The sequence below is a fragment of the Lygodium microphyllum genome, chromosome 7 (genome assembly GCF_053477565.2).
Source record: "Lygodium microphyllum isolate KBCC chromosome 7, Lygodium_microphyllum_v1.1.10, whole genome shotgun sequence".
Classification (NCBI taxonomy): Eukaryota; Viridiplantae; Streptophyta; class Polypodiopsida; order Schizaeales; family Lygodiaceae; genus Lygodium; species Lygodium microphyllum.
Window position 1 is genome coordinate 69979025 of NC_141141.1, and position 6278 is coordinate 69985302.

General features: G+C 39.8%; 1 pseudogene; it reads right to left on the bottom strand.

Moving 5' to 3' along the window:
- Positions 1-3630: 3630 nt before the first annotated feature.
- Positions 3631-4206, bottom strand: LOC148033567 (COP9 signalosome complex subunit 8 pseudogene; annotated as a pseudogene).
- Positions 4207-6278: the final 2072 nt, after the last annotated feature.

The following is a 6278-nucleotide window of genomic DNA, read 5'->3' on the forward strand; positions in this document are numbered from 1 at the left end:
AGCATTTAGTTTGAGGGGAATCCATACCGGTGAAATTGGGAGTCCAGGCCCCTAATTTGAGACTAATCCCAAATCCCACATGAAGATGTCTTTGAATTTTGTTAAGAGGGTGAGCAATTGATCTCAAAAATTAGGATGTAGGTGAATACTAATCTTTACAAGCTTTTTTTCATCCACACCTAGGTAGACTATGGTGAGGGCATCCTCTGTGACCCTTGTGATCTTTAGCATTTGTGAGTAGGTCAAAAATTTCTGTTTTGCTGCATCTTGAGCCACTTTGTCTTCGGAGTCCAGATTCTGGATTTCTGTATCATCAGAACTCTAGCCCTGTGTTGAGACTGGCTCCTGGATAGGTTGAATTTTGGAGTGTAGATCCAAATACTACTATGAATAATATTTAGAACATCCACTAGACAAAATGGTTCCAAGTGGGAATTAGCTACCAAGAATGCAGCTTCCTCGTCATCATCCAAGCTATATACAATGTTGGCCATTTCTACGAGACTACTCACTTGTAGGCTGTTTATGGAGGTGGAATTATATTTAAGAAGATTCAAATTTTATTGTCACCTTGACAAATTGTTGGCTAGTCATAATCCCAATTATGACTAACCCATATTTGCTACAACCAAGGCTATTCAAGTAATAGATAGTAATCTTCATGTGTGTGCTCCATTATGACTACTACCAAGGAAATTAGGAAAGGCCCACTAGCTACCTCCATGAGAACTTATTGAATAATGACAAGTGGTTGCACTATTTGTTGGTTAGCCATATAGACCAAGAAGGGGGCTGGCTCCCAATTCATTAGCTCAAAATCTCTAGAAGTGGCCACACTAATCATGTTGACTCTAGACCCATTTTCTAGTAGAATAGTGATGATGACTTGATTTCAAAACCATAGAGAGATGATTGGAATGGTAAGGTTGACACCTTAGGAGATGGAATTAGACTTCCTCTTGCAAAAATTGTCATCAATAAGGAATGAAGTCCCCCCCAGGAAATGAAATTGGACATTGGTGGATGTCCTCTAGTGCCTTGAGAGCACATGCGTATGCAAAGCTTAAAGTGATGTGCATGGAAAGATCAACATGGTCACCATGTGTAATTCAGTCCAAGTTCTAATTGTGGTTGCTAGGTGCAAGAAAATTCTACAATATCTATGGAAGAACAAGGCCTTAACATACTCAAACCCAATAAAGAGGTATGCTAACATTGCAGGTTCAAAATTATAACATACCAAAAGTAGAGGTTACCAGTTTCACTAAGTAAGATAATTACTTAATCATCAAGAAACATGTGCTCATATATTCTAATAAGGGTTTATAGAGTTTAATAGTAGACTCAGAGCGTACGGAACCACATTGATGCCTTTTTTATAGGTAATATAGATCACTAGACATGACCATTCACTATGTGCCATGGAATCCTTGGCAAGATTTGACATATCTAATCTGGATTCTTTATGCTATGATCTATTTGGGGCTATGTAGATGGGCTAGCTTAGCATTTGCAGCCTACCTTTGTTTTTGGTTGTGGTTACTAGGTGTATGCAAATTGTACCAACATTGCAAAACATCACAACCTTAACATATTCAAACCTGATATAGAGTAATGCTAACATCATAGGTTCAAGAGTATAGCATACCAAAAGTAGAGGCTACCATTTGCACTAACTTAGATAATTATTGAATCATCAAGAGAGAGAGATACTCATATATTCTAGTAATGTTTTATAGAAATGAATAGCAAAGTCGAAGCATGGATTATGTCCCAAAGGGTAACACTCAAGAGAAATACATGACAATGGACTATACAATCATGCCACTGCAGCATTACAATGTATGAAATAATGTAAGGACCCAAACAAAGAGTCAAAGAAGGACAAAGGGGAAGTGAAGAGAAACACAACACTTCTTCTCTAATCCTTTTATAGCTTTTGGTGCTTTTAGTGTCATAAATTCCATCTGCCATAATCCATGGCTAAAGGGGAAGTGAAGAGCAACACAACACTTGTTCTCTAATCCTTTTATAGCTTTTGGTGCTTTTAGTGTCATAAATTCCATCTGCCATAATCCATGGCTAATCGGTCACCTTCTATTATTGTGTCATTGCTGTTAGCATTGATAGCCTTTTAGCTACCATTCTATTAATGCTATTTATGGTAGCCAATCATGGTCATCCTAAAACTAACAAGTAGCAACAATAGTAGTAGTAGAGAGAGAGAGAGAGAGAGAGAGAGAGAGAGAGAGAGAGAGAGAGAGAGAGAGAGAGAGAGAGAGAGAGAGAGAGAGAGAGAGAGAGAGAGAGATGTGGAGCAAGGGAGAAGGAGAGGTAGTAGGAGAGGGTGAGGGTGAAAGAGGGAGAGGAAGAGGGAATAAGTTAGTGCAACACAGACTTCAAAGTATGTTGTCATGCTACTTGCCATTATAGATTGCTAGACAATGCTATACTACCAAAACGATGCTTATTATAAGAAGACTATGTGTTTTTTCTACACTCCACATAGCATGCACTATAAGGAACAAATAGGGTAGATGATCTACCGGATGCAATTTATGAACCATAAAAATACTTGCGAGCATGTTTATACACTTGGTTATTTGTATACAAAGTACTTGTGTCTAATATTGTGTATATTTAGCATTATGTTGTCGAAGGGTTTTCGAAAGCAAAGTCGCGTTCACAGAGGACCTTGACGAATTTCAAGATAGAAGATCAATCATGTGAATAAGCAAGACGAGAAAATGATGCCAAGTAACAATTGTATTACTGCCAAGATGTTTACAAAATACAAGATGAATTCCAATCTGATCAGTCCACTGGTTTTAGGCCACCCAATTTAATTCTACAGCATTTGTAGATCCTTCTACTATAATGATCGTATGGATCTTTGAAGCTCCTTCTTGCATCACTCAAGCGTCGTCATCTTCTGCCCATCCACACTTGGTCAAAATCAATTTCCGATCACATCAACTTGCCAACAGAAACTCTGAAAATCCTGAAGATGAGCTTCCAGCACTCTGTTTATCCAGTTTAGTTGCCACTTGAGCCACAGTGTAAGCAGCTGAAGCAATTCAAGCTTCTTCCTCTCAATAACACTTTTCGTTCAAATTCAGATATCTTTCCAAGAGTTAACAGCCTCCTTCCACTGATGAATATTGTCAAGTGTTGCCTGAAGCCGATGCACGCGATCAAACAAAGATGAAAGCTCTTGTGAGGCTCTCTTTTCTGCATTCAAAAATCAGTTCCTTCCTCTTCTTTGACAACAACAACATTCTGAACTTTCCGAAAAAGCAACTCAAGCTCTTCCACTCCAAAAGAGCTCAAAACAGAGCTCATGCAACATCAAAAGGTGCTACTGCAGCTTCCAACAGACCGCTCACAATAACATCAAAGATGTAGTTGATCAGACAGCTTGGCCAATCCTCATACTAAAACCCAGATGAATATCTTGAGCATGCTGGCTACTAGGACTACCCAACTTATCAACTAAGACTGCCAATGTATCATCTGCCATGTCTGATTTAGGATACATTTACCATCCTACAGCCACTCTCCACCTTTTGCCATTGAGGGTAGCCAAACTACAGAAGCTCTAGTTGTCTTTTGAAATTGATTGCACCATCCTCAATGCTCGAGATGAAACACATACTCAGTTAAACTTTGAAGTTTGCTAGAATCTAGCTTTTGTGCTGCCACAGGAAGTATCGGCTTAAGAGTCAGCATGTTTGACACAGGATCCAAAATCCATCCCTCCTGGGTAGTGCGTGCGATGGCATCTCCCTTTGTTATACCCAAAAAATTTGCAGCATCACTAACACTTATGAATGAATATGCTGTGGATAGCAGTTTCAAGATCTTCAGTTAATAATACTCTGCAAGAAAAAAAATTGAAAATGCAACAATCATTTGCTGAACAACTGGACTCCAGTTGTATCTTCGAAGAGCATTATGAACACTAGCATGGTCATATTTCCACATGCATTGTCCAATTCCCCACACAGCAACAAGTTTTGGACGACTCTGTTTTATGGTTGTGGGTGTACGCTACCACAAAAACCTTGCACTATTCAGATCAAAGACATAGATATGTGCAAGGAGATGGACCTCATAAGGCCAGTCATCTGGCTTTTGTAGTCCTTTAGCGGCAAGCTGGACAAACAAAACAATATGGTGCCGCCTCAAGCTCCAGGGCATCTCAAATGTCTCTCGCATCCGAGTACCGGCCTGAATTGATGGCATCATGGCTGAGTTTTGTGTCAAAATGCTTATCCCCACTCACACCCATGGCCAAAAGCTACAGGAGCAACCTTGAGTTGGATAAGCAAATGGAAGCCATACCCACATAAAGACTCACACCAGAGCTAATACACGGGTTCCCTCTCCTGTGATGTAATACCGTCATGTGTAGCTGGTGTTGCCATAGAGCTATCATCTTCATATAGCTAACATCAAAATTGTTGACTAAAGGTGATCGCACTCGGGCTCTGAAGATTTTCGTAACGCTCCTTGCATAGCTGTGAAGCCCTCTGTTTTATAACAAAGCGGTGCAGAGCCTGAATTGCATTTGGTTCACGCTGAAAGGAGTTGACTAGCTCCATAATTAGCTTCCTTCCCATGGTTTGGCCTGCTTTTCATCAGTTGAACTTGTCAGAATCACGACCCTCCCGAGTTCGATCACAAAAAAAAACATCTCCTGATTGATCGCTCCCATCAAATCGAATCAAAGCAGGTCGAAAGCCTCTTCTGGAAATAGCCATCCGTCCCCTTTCTTTCTACTTTTTCCGAAGTGCCTTCCAAGAATCCGTGAATTGTTCCAAGAAGTCTGCAAATAGAGGGCGATCAACTGCCTTGAGTCGCTCCTTTGTGGCTGCATCAACACTTACATAAAGCTGAGTGACTGGATCCAAGCTCTCAATTCGATCAGGAAACTGTGCATTTGTCACAAGGAAGGTTGAGAATCTCCACTTATGCAACTCCCCTATTAGTTTATTGATGCCAGGAGGCATATTTCACGGTGGATTCCGTGCCACAGTGGATTCCGTAAACTTTGATGATCGGGGCTCATACACAAAGTGGATTCTTTGTGCAAGAAGTTGATGGGAACGCCTGTCCTTTTCGGGCGTTTCATTAATTTAGTGTGTACATGGGTGATTCCATAGCGGGTGATTCCGCAAAAATGCATATTAAACTAATAAACGTTTATGAGTTTAGAGTGCCCACTCGTAATAAATTAAGGTTAGGATTTATTTCTAACTAGTTGATTTATTTATGTAGCTGAAGACTGCTAGGTATTCACTTTTGTCGGTTTAATTGTATTATTTTACTAACGATTGTGAATGCTTCAGTTGATGTGTAGAGATAGCAGCAGTGGCGGAGGAAAGCATTGGAGGATAGCGAGTATTCGATTTATGGATTATATTTTGATAGGCGCCACGCCTATATTTTGTCATGCCTATTTATTGAGGCATCGATTATTTATTATTATTTTGTATGCGCATGGGCGCACGGTTATGTTATTTCTATTTGGACATTGTATTGGGCGTGCCAGACTCTTTGGGCATCGTCCATTAGCTTTATTCCTATTTTTGTGTAAAAGCAAACTCAAAAGCTAAAAGCTTGCTATTTTGTAAATTGGGCTATTATTTGAGCATGAAGATGAAATATACATAAAATACATGCTTTGTGAAGCGCTCACACAAGGCATGGGGGGAGATTGCACCCAATTGGTTTCTTGCTCTTGTCGTTCATGCTTTTTACCTTGTAATTTGTGCAAAAAGTAGAGTTTCATTGTTCTTGGGGACCTTCCGGCATTCACTACGCGAGCTTATAATGTCCGATCTGCGCACCATTTATTGATCTCCGAGTACATTATTGGTTCTTCCACTAATGAAAGAGCACAATGTTTAGGATTTAATCCTTCTGTCAATCAATCTTCTTTGACTCCTGGTACACCTTTCATTTGTTTTATCATCTTGATGTGTTGATCTAGTGTAGCCTCAACAATTTCACTTGGATCGTCCATTTTCCATTTCCAAGTTTTTCCTACAGGGTTGGTATGATGTCTCCAAAAAAAGATACATTTATTTGCACAAGCCAAACTTGGTGTTGTCTCCATGCACCTGTGGCTTTCAATACCATAAAATCAATGTGAAACTAATATATTATAGCCCATTGTCCTTCTAAATTGTTTGTAACAAATATCAGATTCACTCTCAAACAGCACTTGTCTCTTCCATGAAATTGAACATGAACCAACTGAAGGCAAAACGTTC